This window comes from Manacus vitellinus, unplaced genomic scaffold (assembly GCF_001715985.3).
Source record: "Manacus vitellinus isolate BGI_N305 unplaced genomic scaffold, ASM171598v3 scaffold_3_pilon, whole genome shotgun sequence".
In the NCBI taxonomy this organism is placed as follows: domain Eukaryota; kingdom Metazoa; phylum Chordata; class Aves; order Passeriformes; family Pipridae; genus Manacus; species Manacus vitellinus.
In genome coordinates this window covers 16,861,151-16,881,186 of record NW_021940535.1, presented here as the reverse complement: position 1 = coordinate 16,881,186, position 20,036 = coordinate 16,861,151, and the positions used below count along the sequence as shown (strand labels likewise).

The 20,036-nt window shown below is 37.2% G+C and overlaps 1 protein-coding gene across 3 annotated transcripts in view; it reads left to right on the top strand.

Annotated features, from left to right (window-relative positions):
- Nucleotides 1–20,036, top strand: part of RARB (retinoic acid receptor beta) — a 320,609-nt gene that overhangs the window by 79,260 nt on the left and 221,313 nt on the right. Inside the window, exon 1 of one of the 3 annotated variants that reach the window (XM_025895420.2) lies at nt 13,616–13,774. The exons of the other annotated variants lie outside the window; for them this stretch is intronic. The gene's annotated coding sequence lies outside the window, so the exon portion shown is untranslated. Of the gene's footprint in view, nt 1–13,615; nt 13,775–20,036 lie in introns of those variants that run through there. 3 annotated transcript variants of the gene reach the window in all.

The window sequence follows — 20,036 nt, the reverse complement described above, 5'->3', positions numbered from 1 at the left end:
ATAGTGTTGTTCTGTATCATCTTGAGTGTATTGGGGAAAACATTGATGAGGTATTCTTCCCATCTTAGATAGCAAGCCAAAAATTATTCTTCCTGCATTTCAGTATTGTGAAATAGTCCAGTGAAGATCTTGGGTGTTTTCTTCCATTTACATTTGGTAACGTTAGAGATGAAACAGAGAATACGCTGCCCCAGGAGGTGTGGTGACAGTCGTGGTTGTTTGGCATTGTGCTCTTTGTTCCAGTTATTTTTTAGAAGTTTAAGTAAATAAAGAGATAAATTTTCCCTTGAGCCGGGAAGGTATTTCAAGAGACTTTTACTGTAACTAAGAGGACAAGTTGCCTGAGTACACTCAGGGGATGAGTTTGTTGTCAATGTCATTACTGTCCTGTAGTGAACAGAGCTGCAGCATATAGGTGGTCTACAGAACCTGCTGAATATTAAATACATGTAAATGTAAGAGGCATGCATGTATATACCAGTAAATCTATTCCATAATGTATGTAGTTTTTTTCCTAGATTTCATATAAAACTATGCATATGAGGACTCTAAACAGTAGTGTTTTCTTCCAAGCAGATAAAATTACATTCTGTTGTACTATTAAAGTACACTCTCAGGGATGCTCTTGAGGTTGGTTTTCTTGTGTCTTAACAGTGCTGTTGCTTTAAAATATTTAAAGTAATTATCACTGTGAAGACAGTTTTAAATATGAAGTTGGAAAAAACGATTATACTTCACGTTTGATTTTTGCATATTTTCCATCCTCAGAAAATGAGGTGATGCTTCATTAAAACTAAGGCAGATTATCTAGACAATGCATGTAAATACTTGCAATATGTTTCAATAGCATTTTAACTTAGCAGAATATAAGATTTTAAAGAAAGACTGATTTACTTTGTTTCTGCCACAATGAGTTATCTGTAATATAATATTTAACACTCATGTTATACTTGCCTGTAATTCACCCTACTGTTTCTCAGATTCGTATGAAACGATGTTTATTTTCAGCACACAAATATATAGAGAGAATTTAGTTCTGAATATAGTAGAATAAAAGTATTTGAAAATATTTAGGACTTGTATAAGGAACAGTTGGAGGCCTGATGTTGGTCTTGGATGTAGATCATAGAATCATAGAATAGGTGGACTAGATTTACCAGCATTAAAGATGTCACTGTAAACAAATACCACTGAAAATTATGCCCCACAAAATAATGGCAGCTGCTGTTTTCTCTGTGATTGAGGTTGAGCCTTATTGTGATAGATAAGGAGTGGATTCTGATGGACTGTGCTGTTGGTCTTGTCATTTGCATATTTGTGGGTTTTATTGGTAAAATGCAGATCAGCATTTTACGGTTAGAACAGCTACTCAGTGACAGCTTGACATGCACTCATATTTAGTGCTATCAAAATGACACTTCTGCTTATGTAAACTTACATGCTTATTACTTATGTCTCCCAAGATAATTGTTCGCTAAACAAGGCAAATGTAAACAGGAGGCTATTTTTTCAGAAAGTTGCTCCTTCAGCTTCCTGTCCATCCCAAAGGTCAAATCCTTTTTTTGTGAGACCAAAAACAGCTGCTGACGCAGTGGTGACAGTGAAGAATGACAATATTATGATCTATGGTACGGTTAAGAACTCGGAGTTAAAGGTTGTAACAGAGAAACATCCTTTCAGCAGGTTTCTGCAAACCTTAATAAGTGGCAAAAGAAAAATGCTTTTGAAATGGGCACTCGTTTAGAATGCTTATTTCTTCATATTTAAGTCTTTAAGCATGTTTTTTCCTGCAGAGGTATTTACATGATAGGGCTCGTTTATATTGCTTGCATTGTACAAAATACCTGAGGTATTGAATAAAGCTGTGCTAGTATTGAATCTGAACAACTCAACAGTGTTATCCCTGGCTCTAATCATAATGCCACTGTGTGGTAGAAAGCTTTATTAATGTTTTGCAGCACAATGAGGCTTGTAAAAGCTCACGTAAAGGGCTGACGATGGACTAGGGGACTCAGCCCAAACCATAACCTCTGATAATCTGCCCCCACCTTCTCCTCCACCACTACTGCTCAAGTTGGTTCTGATCTGTGAAAGGATTTGAGATGGAGGCCCAGGTCTCTGGAAGTGCTGTAGCCAAGGTGCACCTCTATTATAAATTTTTTTGGTGTAGTGGTAGGAACAATCTTGGTGGCACTACTGTGAGGACAGCAGCAGAAGCAGAAATGAAACCACACATCAGGTGCTCTTCTGTGATGAGCGGTTGTCGTTTAAAAAATTAACTCTGCCCCAGAAAATTAACTCTGTCCCAGCCAAACCCAGTAGCTGAGCTCTGACCACAGACTTTTAAAGTGGGCTGTGGAGTAGATACTTGTGCTGCATGAGGCTGAGTTCCCATGCTAGATTCATCTCCAGCACTCAAAGCCATTTTGGGTTTGCACAGTCGAGCTCTACTGATTTCCCTTCCAAGTAATCCTCTACAAGCCTAGTGGAAGAGGTTGTGTTTGTTCATAGCTGCCTGTTTGTTTGTTTGTTTATTGTGGACCTGGGGGAAGTTTATTAGACTTATTAAACATCAAGTTTATTTTTGTTTTTAGCTTTTAATGCTGGGTGTTCCACAGTTCAGAATGTTTCACTGGGCACTTTTTGTTGTGCTTTTAAAAAACTTTACTTACTTCTCTCTAGCTTCCTTTCCGTATTTTTTTGTGGAATGTCACTGATGTTTTTCTAGTTATGCTATTTTTTTTTTTTTTAAATCAAAAGGGGCAAAAGGTTTCTTTAATGTGTTCAGTTTTGTCTTAAAAGAAAAACCATTTCATAGAATCATAGAATGCTTTCGGTTGGAAGGGACCTTAAAGATCTTCTAGTTCCAACACCCCACCATGGGCAGGGATTTCACTCACTAGATCAGGTTGCCCAAGAACACATACAAACCCGACCTTGAATGCTTCCAGGGATGGGGCATCCAGAACATTTCAAGGAGAAACAGGTTTTCTGGAGTATACTGGAAGCTGGTGTCACCTCATAGTAAACTGCTGTGTTCTTACTTGCAGTTAGGAGCTGCAAAAGTTGAGTACTCTCAATAGATAGATAAGAGGGATGGGATGGTTTTGCTGGAGGGGATGGTAACTGACCCTTTTGTGATGTTAATGGTCAAGGACAAGAGATAATCCTACTGTGGGACTGCTAGTTTTACATGCCAAACTTTGAGAAAATGCAGATAAAAGAAAATGGGAACTTTGAGGAGAATTTCTATGGTAACCTTGTTCTGGGGTTCCAGTGCCGAAAGGGGGCTACAAGAAAGCTGGAGAGGGACTTTTTACAAGAATATGTGGTGACAGAACAAGGGGTGATGGCTCTAAACTGAAAGAGGTTAAGTGTAAATTAGATATTAGGAAGAATTCTTTACTGTGAGGGTGGTGAGGCATTGTAACAAGTTGCCTGGAAAAGTTGAGGTTGCCTGGAAGTTTACAAGGCCGGGTTAGATGGGGCTTTGAGAAACCTTGTCTAGTGTACCTGTCCATGGTAGTGATGTTGGAACTAAATGATCTTTAAGGTCCCTTCCAACCCAAACAATTCTATGATTCTATGAATTAACTGTGGCAGAAAAAAATTTATTTGCTTAGAGAAAGAAGTTAGAGAACTGCTTGCCTGTTGCAGGGAAAGAAATGGCAATTTCCCCTATTTTTCCAGCCCAGTTATTTGTACATATGTTCCTTGTTCCAAGCAGTTAGCTTAGCACTTAAACTGATACTTAAGAGTTAAATGGTGACAACAAACAAACCTTTTAAAGTAGCAACCAGGCTGGTGGTACAGCTGCCTCAATGAGATGCACTGCTAAGGCTAGAGAAGCTCAAAAAGAAGAGAAGCTGGCTAATTCTCAGTAGAGGGTAGCAATGGAAGGTAAAAACATTGTCAGTTAAAACATATTTTATCATGATTACCACAGAACTCATTATTATGATTAAAGACGTACTAGCCATGACATGCCAGCTACATGCTGGTAGCAGAAAATACCTGCTGTTTGTAGGTTATTATCAACGTCCTTTGAAGAAAATCAGTCTTTCTTTACATTTGCAATGCAATGAAACCCCAGGCATTTCTTTGTATCTTTAATTTAAGCGTGCTTTTCAAACGCAGATACACAGCTGCAGTGAGGAAAAAAATGGGTTTGTCATGTTTTGTGGCACCCCACTAAAAGAAAAGGGAATTTTTGCAAATACCTGTGTTAACATTTTGGGTTTGATGCGTTGTCTGTTGAAATTCCAATACATATAGATCAATGAAACCAAAGAAAATTTGTTAACAGTGCTTACTAGAGTACTGCACCTTATTTTGAACCATAATTTTAAATATAATTTCTAATGTTATATGGTACCATAAATAATATTTGGGAAAATGCTACCAGGAAAAAAATTACTAACTGTATCAAAGTCATTGATTTTAAACTGCAATTTACCTATTATAGAGTCTGATGGAATAAAATGACAAAAATGCAAGTAAAATGCAAGTTCAGATATAACTAAGCCCATTGCAGAAAAAGTTTATTCTAGATGTTTGCAGCAGTTGTTTTTTGTGAAGATATATATATATATATATATATATATATATATATATATATATGTGTTAAACATCAGCTTCAATAATTAACTTATGTGGTCAGATAGATACTGTGTAAATATTAAACTGACTGCTTTGTTGGTGAACTGGCAGATATGTCATACCTCCTATCTTTATTATTTTTTAAATAATTCAGCAGATGTGCACTATTAGCACTGTAACGTGAACACTCCCATGCTGAGGATTTTATTTTGCCTGAGAAGAAAATGAGCTTTGTGTTTCAAAAGGTTGTTGATATCTTGCATTTTATGACCAGCTATTGTCTCCTGATGAACACATCTCAGTAACTATGTAGTAGTAAGCCTAAATATTATAGGTAGAGAAAGCTATTCCATTTGCAGTTGTGTATTTGTAAACTTACTGGATTTACTAACCACAGAAACTCCAAGACTGACTAGTCATGTCTTAAGAGGTCAGTCTATGCCTATTGCTTAACATAACATTAAATGACAATTTCTATTTCTCTTTCCAGCGTGGCTTAATTTTATTTAATTTCTTTTAGAATTTGATCCTTTTTGTGTCCTCATTTTTTCTTTATTGACTGATGTAAATCAGCTTTTTATCTCCATTTTTTTTCCTATGCCTCTCGCTGTTGCAACTTACCTTGGATGGCAGGTTATTGGTTACTGCCTACGGGAGCCTTTTCCATGAGCTAATTTAGCTGTCAGTCTGAAATTGGTAAAAAGGATGAAAGATGGATCATAGGCCTGGGGCATGCCTAGACCAATATCTAGCATATCCCTATCTGGAAGTACGCTTATTAAAACAGATTTGAAAAATATTTTTTCCCAATCTTGCTCTGCCATCATTTCATCCAGCTAAGAAAAACATTTTCGCAGTGACACTACTGATTCTTTGGCAGCTCTCTTTTTTTATGAAAGGAGAAAACAGTATTTAGATACAAGATCAATAGAAAAACAAATAGACTGTTATATTCCCTGGAGAAACCCCTAGAGAGAAGACAGATGTGCAGAAATTTAATATTCTTGTAGGCAAAAATCACCAACATGGGGGTTCTGTTCAGCTGAAATGAACTGTGGTAAACGCGCATGAAACAAACATTTGAAAAGCAACACTTTCAGGCTAGGCTAAGGTGCTGTATTTGAATTTGTGACCCCTTCCAAAAGTAATTTTGCATCTACAAATAATGGTTACCTTAATATTATATGGTTCAGGCATAACTTCATATAGTGAGTGAAAGGAAGGTTTTACTCCATCTGCTCTTTTTAGATGTACTCATTCATTCACAAAGTTCATACAGAGAACTGTGTCTTTAATATTGCCTCCATTTTTATGATGATAAATATATTTTTCTGCATGACCTCGAGCCTGTTGTTATTAGAATTAGGTATGTGCTTTTGTTTCTTTTCCATAATAATTTGTCAGTAAAAATAATCAAATTATGACTATAATTTTCAATGACAAGTTAAGTGTGTCTGTCTGATTTCTGTCCTTACAAGTAAAAACCTGTTGTCGTATCTACTCAATCTATGGCTTAGGCTTTCTGTATCTACTGTGTCAGGCATCTTCCTGGAGCCTCCTGAACTAACCAGGAGGATGAAGGGTACCCTCCTGTTGGAGGAGCTGCAGGATGAGCCTTGAAGAAATGAAGTAATTAACTGCTGTCACAATGCACCTAACCACAAGTCTACTGGGAGGATTACACATTCAACTTTTTGAAAATAACACAAATTTTTCCTTCCACCCAATCCTTTTTTCTAGTCATGTTTGTGTCAAGGTCATCCTTCTCTTCTTCCACTTGGACTGAATTTGCCCAACACTGAAAACTAGCTGTGGATCAATAGACATTGTGTTTAATTTTGAACACTCAAATATTACTGGGCTTTGAAAGCAGTTTTAGTTTCTATTCTTAATATTTAGCAGGTATCAGAAGCAACTACAAGCTTCTACCAGCTTGGACCTCATTTGTATTGGACTGGATTTTCTACGAGCAAAATGCTATAGTGCCCTTGCCCTCAAGGAACATATTGTCCAAAGTACAGGATGTAATAGGAGTGTGTGTCAAATGATACAGGAAATGGGGCAGAAGTTTGTGAGAAACAGTGCAATAAAGCAGTAGTACATATAGTTCTTAAGCTACTTTTAAGTATGTTGAATCATACCTGTTAACATCATCTTCAAAACAACAGTAATTTACTTCTACCGACAACTTTGTATAATTTAGATGTAAAATTGATTTAAAGGGAGTTAGACGGGCATCTTAGAAGTTGACATATTAGTATTTTTGGTTGTATTTTTCACTTTCTATCTCATCATTCCTTGGAAACTTGAAACTGAAATCTACTTACTTACTGGATATTTTTAACCTAAATGGAGTATGTACATGTGCACCACCTAAATTGTTATTGTAGAGGTCTTTTGTGAGTGGCTGTGACTCTTGATTATGGAAGTTTTTAATGGCAAAATGTTTCTGAAGAACAGCAAAACGTTGATTTTGCTAACTTTTAGGTATATGACAAGAGTTATTGGTATGTATTGTCTGAATTTAGAGGGGCACTACTTGTCAAAGCACGTTCCTGAAGAGAGTAAGCATGAATCTGGATACTACACGTTAGCTTAGGTCATAAAAGTTGGTCAGCACACCCACAAGGAGCATTAAGAGACAATGGCAAGAGTAGAAACTGAATATTATCCTAGTAGCTGCTCCCAGGCCCATCCTCAGAGCCCTCAGCCCATCAGAGGCTTAGAGGGCACAACAACAGGTAGGAACCCAAATGAAGGACTTTGAGGATGAGACACCTTGTATGGGCACCACCTTGGGCTGTTCCAGGAGTGGTTCATCCCTGTGATCCAGGTGTGATATAGCTCGATATACATCAATGTTAGAGCACCTGTGGGACTGCAGGAGCACCGACCTAAGGGTGTGGGGATGCTTTAGGGGGTTCACAGGAAGAGCATTTTGAGATTATACAGGACTAGTTATGAGATGCTTAGGGGAGACTTTATGGAAATGACATGGAAAAAGTTAGTAATGTATTGTCAGTGAAACTTCAGACTCAGCAGTACCAGTATAATGCAGTTAAAACTGCTACCATGGTGGCGTTTTCAGACATCGTGAAGTGAATGTTGAATCCAGTCGAGTTTCACAGCTCTGGCTGTGGAGTTTCCTCTCAGCATGGGCTAGTGTGACAGGGCTCACGGATCTTCTTTGTGTCTGAGAGCCATGAATTAGTAATTCCATCATTTTGAGGATTATGTAAGACATCTGCCATTCCCAAAGAGTTGCACAATGTGAAAAATGGAAAAAATGTCTGCTTACTGTACAGGCCGCAAGTGAGATGAAATTGTTTTTCTTAAACCTATGTTACTGTTTAAGAAAAAAACAGAATTTAACATCAGAAATTGAAAAAGAAAAATACCACTTTCTTGTGTGCTTGTATGTATTTTGGCAAACATCTCTTATATCAATTTGAAAATACATAGGAAAAGAGGTCCACTAATGTGGATGTATGGATCATGAATCTGTGGATACCAAATTTTGTTATTCTTATTTGAAGACAATCTTGCCAGGAAAAATCATGTAGGTTCCCAGAAGGATAATTTGTACTAACACTAGAAGAGTATCTATAAAAAAACCTCTTGTATGAACATCTTTTTCTTCTTCTCCAGATTCAGAAATCTGGAAAAAAAACTAATGGTAAAAAGTGATTATTACTATTTTTTTCATACTCACAAATGTTAAGCTATGCGTGCCTTCAAGCCCCTGGGAATCTGATAGAAAAATTATCATCAGACAAGAAAACTGAGAAGGTTTATGAAGCATGAACACACCTAGGAGACAGAAAAGAAAATTCAAATATGTACTAATTAGTTGAGTTTCTGTAGAAACTGATCTTGTGCAGTTTTGTTTGGTTGCTGAAGGATGTAGACTTAGGTATTTTGAATTAGGTCGTACAGAGGTAGCAGCAGAGCTGGGTTAGAGCTCCAAACATCATGTATCTTCTATACTCTATTTTCCAGTCATTTATCCCCATAAAGTAAAAAAGGGGAAAAAAAGATGAAGGAAAAAAGCCTCATTAATCAGTTACCAATACTGTTGATATGTATGTTACAAACCTGAAAGACACTAAGCACACTTAACTGTTCTGGATTTTTACTGGGAATTTCTCAGCGGCCCTTGAGGGGATGGTCCATGTTTCTCACCACACCTTTACTTAGGTAGGATGCTTACAGACTGCATTATACTTTCCTTTTTGTGCATCATGCCTTTGAGCTGCTTCTGTGAAAGACACTAGTGTTATGGATTCTATGTGGCAGTGCTGCAAAGACAAGAATAACTTGGATAGGGATAATTAGAAGACAAAAGAAAGCAATGACAGAAAGATTAGAAAACCATTCTGATGGTACAGATAATAAAGCTCTGGAGAAGACCTCTGTAGGAGATTATGAACTTCCCATCATTAGAAGTATTTAAAAACAAGTCTGTCAGGAGCAGTGCTGATGTAGTTTATCCTGTCCTGGGATGAGATGGCCTCTTACAGTCTGATCTCACCCTCCTGCACAGCATTGTGTTAAGGTCTTCAGTGTACTGTGTGTTGCAGGAGTAACCTGGAACGTCTGCCTTGCTGTAGTCATCAACCCTTGCCATGCCCCAATGCACAGAATAGGGATCCCACCACATTCTGGATTTTTCAGGAATTCTTCCTTGGAAAGCTCTTTTCCTGTGAAGAAGAAGTGGTTCGACAGACAGACTTGGGCACTGCTTGATGCCTGTCAGTCATGGGACTGGGTGTCTTGGAAGTCTTTGTTTCTGCATGGCCCATAGGAATCCTTCAACCTATGGTGGATGGTGCCTTTATACCATTCTGAATGCACTGAGCATTTTTCAAGAGAGCTTTGCAGAGAAAACAGGAGTTTGTGTGTGCATTGACATAGCTCTGGACATCTGTGCATTTGTGGTACTTGGGGACATGATTTAGTGGTGGGCTTGGCAGTGCTCGATTAACGGATGGACTCGATATTAAAGGTCTTTTCCAATCGAAATGATTCTGTTCTATGATTCTATATTTCATGTGTGACCATACTTGGTCAGAGGCACAGGAACTCCATCTAACTCCAAATTTGGGGTGCTGATGCCTCTTGCAAGGTGGAGGACTGTAGCACAAGGAGGGATTGGGGAAAATATGGGGTAGGACAAGGTTTGTCTCACAGGAAAGTGCAGTCATCCTAAAGGCTTTTGCCTTTGGCTATGCGGCTTTAGTCAGAGTTGTAAAAATCTAATTTTTCACTTGCTGATAATTAACTGAGCACTTTTCTTAAGCATCTCTTTCTTCAGAGGGAGACAAAGTCTATGTGAAATACATTCTACAATGAGGACTGAGTGCAATAGCAAATATCAACTATTTTTTGGCTGGAGCTTGTTGGATTTTCAGGAGCTTACTTACATTTTGACTGATTTTGGCTATATTATTTGGCTTTCCAAAAATTGCTGTGTATCAAAAAATGGAATTTTAAATGTCTGAAAAAAAGGGGACCCAACTCCCTGTAGATAATTCACGTTGCCCAGAAGGGAAGATACATGTGAGGAGTGATGCTAACAGTCTTTTGTCTCCATGTCCCCTAGTGTTTTTTTCTGCTGTCTTCTTTGAAAGCAGATTGTGTGTGAAGGGTATTTAAAAATATCCAAACCGATCAAAATCATCTATGGCATAGAGGCAGAAATAGCCAGGAAAACAAACAGACCGGAGATGAAATATGGATGAGATAGACATACCAGCATTTCGTAAAAGAGACAGCTTAAAACCAAAAGCCAAGAAATACAAATACAAGGAGTTAAAGTACAGATACTTTATGATTCATGTTGCTGTCTTCAATTAACTATGATATAGAATTGCATGATTTTTTCTTTTCAAAAGAGAAAACCGTCTCCTTGCTTATTTTTCCACTTGCTGCTTTCTGTTTAAGTTAATTCAGCAGTAATTGGATACACTGTGTCCAATTCTTAATAAATCAACGGAACTTTATAGTGATATTGACAGTGGCTTTGCTTGCCCCATTGTTTCTATCAAGAGTTTTATTCTGCTTCAAAACAATTTGCTGTGAACGCCCTTGTTTGTTTGCCACACTAGGCTTTGTTCTGGCTGAAAACTTTGATTTATAACTGTATATAATTGATGGCTGTGGGGTAGGTGGACTATAGCTATTGCTCCTCCTCTTTTAATCTAGCTTTGCGTAGAAATCCATGTAGTGGAGCATTCTCAAGGGAACCAGGCTGGGAAATTTTCTGTATACCCAATGGGAGGCCATTAATCATAGTGAAGAGTCTCTTACTGGCTGCAAGCATGTTTGTGAAAGTCAGGAAAACAAAAGTAGACCACCTCAAAATGACTGATCAAGAGAATAGATGTTAAAGCCAATGTATTCATTGTGATACATCAAAAAAAAAAAGGAATAGTTTATGCATTGCTAATTATGTTGAAGTATATTTAATCAGATAGATTTGGCACATTTAAAGATATTTGATGCACTAATAAATGAGTATAATTGTAGATGTTAGAGATCAGAATCCTAGAAGAATGAAATAAAAGTTTTGATGATTGCTACTGTGTATTTGAAAGAGAAACTTTGAAAACAACAGATAAGAAATTCCCAAAGTGTTTCCTGAATGTGAATTGAAGCCGAGCTCATTAAAGAAATGTGCTAAAAAGTCTAAAATGTTAAGTGAGATTTTGATGAATATTTATCAAAAAAATGTCTCATTCAAAACTACCAAAAAAAAATCAAAATTTTTAAAAAAATTAATTTAAATTTTTTTAGGGAAGTTAGAAAATAGTTTTTTCCTGCAGCTTGTGCATTCTGGCTGTGGTCCAGTGCAGAGGAGGAAGCGCCTGAGAGCACCTGCAATCTCTCAGAGGTGGCACTCACCTGCATACTGTAAATCCCAAAACCCCTTGTTTTCAGGACTGGGGGCTCGGTTTCTCTGCAGGTCCTCCTTTCTTCTCGTATCCTTCACAAAAATGTGTTGCTCAGATGTGAACATAATGGGTTCTGGTTGAGTCTGCTCAAGATATTTTTACAACAAAGTGATTATGCTTGAATTTGAGTATAAGCTGGATATGAGATGGAGTTACGGGAGGTATTTCTGTGATTAAAAATTTCTGCCCAGCAGGGAGAAATAAAGGAAGTAAGGAGGCTCAAATGCAGTTTTTGAGCACTGACAGTCTGGACTTTTTCCCATATAAATAGCCATAAAGTATACAAAGAGAGATATTGTAATGTGAGATAACAACATTAACTTTATTTGCTAGACAAACAGTTGGTTTTTGGTTTTTTTTATACTTTAGAGACTAAATTTAATGCAGTCAAAGATAACACTACAATTTGTGTTCTCATGAAGCTATGGTAGAGCAGCATACTGAAATTAGTTGATTTACCTCACAGAAAGTCTTCAAGTGAAGCTTCCTACCCGATTTCAGCCTGTGTACTTTAAAAAGGTTACTAAAATTCATAAATAATTTCCTTGAATAATGCTTAAATGTGAAAATGGAAATAGTGCTTCTATAAATTATATTATTTTGATCTGATAAAAATGGAAATATTTTCTCCAGAAATTGATACAGTAGAAACTACAACTTATCCTGACAAAGTAGTTAAAAAGTTAAAATTGGAATTGCATATAGTAACTTAAATCTTAATTCAAAATGTAGGAGCATCAATGTTCATTCTGAAATACTAAGTGTAATTTCTTAATTTATACTAAATTTATGGCAGTGGGGAATAGGAGTAAGGTACTAACTTACATTTGGTAATTTTTTTTAAGATCAAGGGAAAAAAAAATTTCTTGTGATTAAAAGAAAAGAAAATCTCAACTTAGTCTGTCTTTTTCATTGCTTATGGAAAGGGATTCATTTCAGCTGTATATTCTGCAATTTCCAGTATTTTTATCTCATTTTTATTCAATACTATTTTATATATTAACATGACTTCATTTTTTTTCTCTTACTAAGTTGAAACAAAAATACAGTCTGTCTCCCAAAGTTGTATATTCATGCTTGACATAAAGCACATGTTAAGCATATGGTTACTTCAAGTTAAGCATATCCTTAAGCTACTCTCAGCAAAGATGACTTTTCTGAGCTGCCATTTACACCCTTATGACCTTTATTAAATTACAGCCTTGTCAAACTGAGTGCTGTGTCCTATTTTAGTGATATTCCACACGTGGGTGTAGCACTGCCACTAATTTTAAATCCCTTTTAATTACTGCCCCTTCACTTGTTTTCTTGTTTCCTGGCATAGTAGAAGTCCAACTGAAATGAAGTCCAGGCTTAAGTGCTCATCTCGACTATTCATCTTGGCTTTCCCTATTGTTATGTTTATACAGAGTTTTATTAGACTCATGGGATCAAAATGTATTCCTTTAGTTTTACAAAAAACTGAATAGCTTTTTTACATCTGTAGCATTTAAAGTAAACAGAATGAGTTTTTAAAGTGGGGATTTTTTTCCAACAACTAAAATACGGTCTTATATTCTAAACATAAATCATAATTTCATTATCAACACAGAGAAGTCCAACACAATATATGTGTATAGCTGAATGATATAAGTGGCATTTCTGTGTAAAATGTATTCCCTTGCCCAAGCAAACACTTCATAACCACACGAGTGAAAAGGTGTATTTAAAAAACGAAGGCTTAAAGCATGTTGCTTTTAAGTTATGCGGAATGCAGTTTTCGTAAAATATGAAGCTCACTGGGTACGATCCAAACCAGCTGAACTATGTTAAAAGGTATAATAAACAGTCATAGCTTTGCATGCAGTTATTTAATTGGCAAATAGATTTTTCTATCACTGTCACTGGCAATAGCAGCCATTTGATACCAGGGCTTGGATTAAATGTTTCATCAGTAGTGCCTATTTAAGGATCTTTATGGAACAACAAGTTAGTCCCCTGGGCAAGCCCATGTCAACTGCAATAAAGAGATCCACACAAGTGAACGAGATGTATTTTTGCAAGATTTACAGGGAGACTAGGGTTTGCTTTTCTGTCTGGATGCTTTGAAGGCTGCTTCCCATTTTGTTTAACAGTGTCTACTGGGGACAAATATTGAATACCGAGCATTGCACATCCAAAGGATTTTTATAATTTTCTTGTGGAAATGGACTTATAAATGGTTGTCATCTTTCTGGAAATAGGTGAGTCTCTGATAAAAGCAGATATTGCAGGATTTCAGTAGGTTTAATTTTCTGGTAAATATTCTGCTTCCAGACTAAACCTACTGATTCTTCAAGCATCTGCTGTATTTTTTTCTCTCTCATTCAGAAAAAAAAAAAAAAGAAACCTCTGAACATCTCACTCCCTCTTTTAGTTCAGGGAAAATGCAATGTCTGTGGATTTCAAGATTGCTTGACTTTATTTAGTTCACTGTCCTGCTCCCAAGGTGCTCATAAGGTCTGTGCATGTAGTTAATACTTGCTGCAGTGTTTTATAATTGGTGCGTATAATATATATATTCGTCATTTTATAGCACATTAGTTGAATATAGAAGCATTTTTAAAGTTAATTTTGAATATGTATCTGTTTGTCATGGAACCTGAGTTAGTTCTTCTTGGCATGTAGATTAATTTTTCCATGGTTGATTTTAATTTCGGGGTTTTTGTTCAGTATTTGTCACTCTGAAACTCTTCAAGAACAAGCAAATATACGTAACTTAGCTGAAACCAATTATATCTACTGTTCATTTTCATGTCCATGTAACCATGCTGGGCATAAATTTAAGTCTCAGCTGTTCATTGGCATATATTTGATCTGAGTTGATGATACTGCATCTAACCTCCTTAGCTAGGTTACTGCTTTCTGAGGTTGAAAAGTGAAGAGTGAATGCCTCTGAGGTTGAATTAAATGAGCCGTTTGCAAAGAACTGATGAATAAGCATCTTTCAGGCTCACTTGAAACAGTTTAAACTTTTGTTCACTGACTGTTCTCCACTGTGAAGCAGAACTCACACTACCATTACTTCAAGAATTGATTCTGGGATTTCTGGTGAGAGTAAGAGTTGTCCCCTTATACGCACTTGGTAATTTGTATTCTCAGGAGGTTTTATATATATATGTATACTTTTTATATCTCTATCTATAGCAATTATAGCTGTATCCATATATGTTATAAGTATTTGTGTTTATAAATTTATGTAAATTGTGTATTTCAGTATATATGTGACAATTACTAGGTGTTTTTACTTAAACATGCTCTCTTAACAAGTCTCATCATTGTGTTTTTATCATACATAGGGAAATGAAAATCACAACTAAATAAGTTCTAAAACTAGAGATATAAAGTCAAATTCCTAACTGTACAAGGGCTTCTTTTCACCATCTGGTACTACAGAAATGCTTCTAAATAGTAGTATAGTATTTTACATCAACGATAATGTCTTTAGAGTCATGTCAATGTAAAAGGGCATAAGTTTAATGTGCACTTAAAGAGTTGTAACTGTGCAAATTTTTCTATGCAAAATGGGAAGGGGAAGGAAGGGAGCAGGTGCATCTCTTAGCCATCCCTTCTTTCCTCTTACTTTCCTTAGTCCCCATTGTTTCCTGAAGCCTCTGAAAAGGTGCCAGCCAGTGTTAACACAGATCATGTTTGTTGGTTATATAGTCATGCATTTAGATCATTTACATAGGACTGTTCTCATTTCATAACTTGCCTCGTATGTAGTTCTTTTCTGCGCTGGTGTAAGTGATGGGTATTTTTATGACAGAAACAGTGTCTGAGAGATATGTCTTTCTGTTGTGCTTTGGTCTACCCTGTTCATAGTTACTTTAAAGAAAGATTTTAATTTTTGTCTAGGGACTGGAAGAGTAAAATCCTTTCATGCCTGCAATATTATCAGTATTAAATAAAATAAAAAAGTTTTCTCTTTTGAGTCCAAGCTTCAAAATGGAAAGGCCTCTTAGCTCTGCTTTATTTACATCATTATTAAGGAATAGCATCCTATAAAACTATGAAAAAACTGCTGGTCTGTCCTTGAAATCAAGACCTCAAGACTGTCCTTTCTAAAAGACTTGACGGGAGTCATCTAACTAATCAGCTGTTTGACTGGACAGCAGGTGGAGATTGCTTAGTTTATTGAAAAATCATCAAACAAGTAGAAGAAAAAAAGATGTTTGTGGCTAATCTGTGTGTCTCTGTGTACTTAAAACTTTGAATTGCCTTCTGCCCTTGTGGTTTTGTGTGCTTATTCAAGGTGGCAAGGATTTTTGTGGTAAAACAATATTTCTAGAGCCAAGCCATTTCAGGATGTGATCATCTCTGAATATTTACATGGTGTTGCAGAAAAAAATAATACCATGTCATCATCACAGTGACTGAATAAATCTGTCCTGTTCCATTGCTCCTCACCAGGAGTGCACATCCCCGTGTTTCTGTGCTCTCTCCCCTGTAGGTTGCTTGTAACTTCCTCTGTGACTCGAGAAGGCGAGAGATGTGTATCAATTTGCATGATAGTTCAGCCTTGTAACCTGGAGTGCGGTGACTGCTAATGTGTTTGTTGGGTAGGTTTTTCTGCTCGTACAGATTAATGACCCGATTCGGAAGCCGTTCTACATGCTGGACTCCTGCTGATTTCTGTTTGTGCAAAACTGCTAGGGAAGCTAACTTTCGGCATATACCCTGGCACAATTTATTCAGGGTCCAGTCCTGGTGCCCAGCCAGAGTTGAAATAATAATAAACTGGCCTTCCCACAAAATTCTTATTTCTCTCATCTTGAGGCAGAGATTTTTCGTGCCTGCCAAAGGAGGTGCACTCTGAGTACTCTGGGCATGGGTAGAGGTCTCTGTGGACCTCTGTTACTGCTCCAGGCACTTCTTCAAGTTGCCACAGAGCACACACTTTGGAGACAAGAAGTGAGTATTTGCTTCTCTCTAATTGCCACGTCATGAAAGAGAGACTGGCTGCGGTATTTTAAGGAAAAATTTAGCATTTCCTCCATACACTTACGGCACCTTTAATTTGTGCCTTCATAACACTGTAGGTTTTCTTGAAGTTCAACAACTAAAGGGTGTGTTCCCCCTGTTGAGGCCTGAATTTTCCATGCAGCTGATGGTTGGTAAGGAGCCTTGCATGGACTCTAAGCTGCCAGTGAGGGCAGTTGTGTGATGGGTCTGTCTGGCTTGAGGAAATGGTGGTCTTGTCTGTGGGTGATTCAAGAATAGCTGTGCGTGTTGTCTTTTTGTCAGTGCCTGAAGGAGTTTATTTCCTGACCCCATCCTTGGCTGTGTATATGTATATGCATCTCCAAGTCACTTAGTGACCAAACTATGAGTTTTCCTTTTAGAAATCCTGTATTTCCATCTCCTAGAAATAGTAATAATCCTGAAACCCCATAGAAACCTAGTTTTCTAAGAATTTCAAGATCCTATTTCTGCAGTACGCTTGAAATTAAATCTTTCCTGGCTTCTTAGCAATACACTTTTGAGAAGAAATTCTTCCTTGCAGAAGGTCGTTGTTTGAAACACTTTGGAGATTTCTAATGCTAGAAGTAGCCAAGGTGAGGATGGATTAGTAGGTAGAGTGCAGGTGCATGTTAAATGCAATTTATCACATGGATACCACCTCCAGGTATGTGGGTGGATGGGTTGAGAGATGCCTACCTAAAGCTTTAACTTGCTCAGTGAACACTTACTTCAGAGGATTTTCAGTTTTCACTGCTTCTAACAGCATTCTGCAGTCATAGCTTCACACAGATTAGCTATTCTTGAGTAGGTTTTCCATTGTGTTAGGTGTAGGTATATTGCTCTGCAGAATCACTCAAGAGTGGATGCCTTTTTTTTCCATCTAGTTGTTTCAACAAACATACTTATTGTCACCACTGAGAGGTTATCACTGCCTGGTAGATAGTCTTGTGAGTTCTTGTGGAGGATTTCATCTCTGGGTTTCATGCACACATTTATGGGGAAGACTCATGTGAAAATCCTTGTATGTCTCTACTGTCTCTTTTTCCAGCAGCACTGGACAAGTAGATTCTGATTTTACATGTCTGTTAGTGTGACACTTTTGAGATATCAGTGTATTTAGTTGTGATAAAATCCTTAAGATCAAGTTATCTGACTTTTTAACTTGCATTTGGCTTGTACTGCCTTCCAAGAACATCTATTTGCATTTTCCTCAGAGATTTCAGAGGCAGTTTCTTTTCATATATGAAAAGTAGCAGCAATAAACTACGTTAGCAAATCCTCCTACAAGCTGCTTCTGTTTCCTCAAATTTCATGCTTAATAGTTGCTGGTAAATATTCTCTCTTTTCATCAAAATAACTTGAAAAGATCAGTGATTTTAAAGACTTCATGATAAAACTGCACAAATCTGCTTAGTGAGCTATGTTATAGCTGCTAATTGACTTCAATATGAAACTAAACAGGGGAGGTATAAATCTGAAAACGCTGCAAAAAGGGGAGAGAAAAGTGACTGAGATTTTGAATTGACACTGTGTCTTTTTTAGTCATGGGTGGGTGAGACCGGATTCATTTAATGCCAATAGCAAAGCGTCATTGTCTTCAACGGGTCTGAGATTTTACTGTAATGGGTGTGGTGAGAGACATTTGACATTTTCACTTTGATACCTGAAACCACCACAAAAAAAAGTAAAATACTGTGATTTCTTTTTCTGTTACCATGTTACCTCTACCTCATTTTTTTTCCAAAGTTCATTTCGTCCCTCACAGCTGAGCTGAAAAATCAAATACCAAATCTGATACACTTGCATTCCATGTGGAAAAGACAGCCTGGATTTGGAGTCAGTTCTACCTCTGAATAAATAGAGACTACTTTTAAAACAAACCTATGCTGATTAATAATGCACTCCTGTACTGCGCCAAAGTAAATTTTGCATAAGGGTAATGAAAAAACGCATGAAACCTGATAATCTGCAGTGAGTTTAAATTTTGGTTAATGTGGACTTAAATTTAGGGGCTCAGGGCTGTACTGAAACGGTAAATAAGCTTCATCTGCTGCTGTCTATAGGAACTGCTGCCTTTTTTTTTGTTGTTGCTATTCTTTCAAGATAAAAATAAGGTCCAAAGCTTTGATTCCTCTTTTTCTTTTCTTCCTGAGCAAAATACCTTTTGAAAGTATTTTTTTCCATAAAAGAGAAAAAACAAAGAAGCATAATAGTCCATAAGCTGTTAACACATATTGTTTATAATGTATAGTTAAAGTGCCTTTCTCCTGATACTGGCACTTCTTAAGCCAGAGGCAAAGCCTGAGCAAGCAAGTGGATGCAAGTCAGGGCTTGAGCGTTGTGGGGAGGCTAACTTGTGGTGCTCTCTGTTGGGAATTCACGTTTCTACTGAATTCTTGAGCTTTGAGCATGGTGTTATCATTGGCTTTGTGCAGTCAGGATTTTGTTTCTTTGGATTGAAGTGTGCATCCACGGTGAGGTGAGACTGCAGTGGAAAGAGCTGTGAGTTCAGAAGAGTAAGGTAATGCAGTGATAACATGGGGATAGTAGTAAGACAAATGTGTACTTTGAAGAGGTTGTAAATAGTTTGAAATGAATACATTTGCAATTCATGATTTTTCATGATAGGCCTGAATGTAAGAACACTAATGCATTATAAAAAGATAATTTCTTTAAATACTGGCAGCACCATCCTCAGTGGAGGTGAGAAATCATTTTGCAACTCTTTGTGTATGAGTTTGTCAAGCTTGACTGTGTTTTGTATTTATTCAGAAATTATTACAGCGTAGGAAAAGGTGAAATTTTTGTTATGATGTGTAATCAGTTAATCTGTTGGCTGATGTATCAAGCTATGCAGAGAAGGAGTTAAGACATCACTCTCCTCTTAGCTGTTTGCGTTAGTTTTGCATCCAGCTGCTTTGGCTCAGCTAGTGCCCAGCTCTGTTGTGCTCGACTCAGTAAATCATGCCTAATAAACAGCAATTTGTTAATGTGACGCCGTACAAAAATATAACAGTATATATAGGGCTATGGTTTTTACATGTTAATGAGCTTGTCATTCCTTATTGTATAATTCTTCCCTATTGCCTTTCTGTGATGGCAGTCCTCTGTTCACAGCTTCCGCCATGTGCAGTGTCCCCATGGAGACCGTGTGCCACGTGCACCTCTTTTTTTTTTTTTTTTTTAGCTAATAAGATCCTAGATGCTTATAGAAGCTTATCTGAAACATTGTAAGAGATACCACTAAAACGAATACTTTGCAAGTACAGAGGAAATAGTGATAGATGATTTCTGCTTTGAGAAGAAAGAGGGGAGCTGAGGGGCCACTTAATGATACTGTGAGCTTTAACAGAATATATTCAAAGAACTATTTTTTCCTGGTGTGATGCCGCCTGTCCTATTTACATTCCTTTTCTTCCTGCCTAGAATTGTTTTCTTTTGTTAAAGAAGGCTGCTGTACCTGCATTATTGACTGGAGAGGTATCCAAGTGCTAAGTTTGC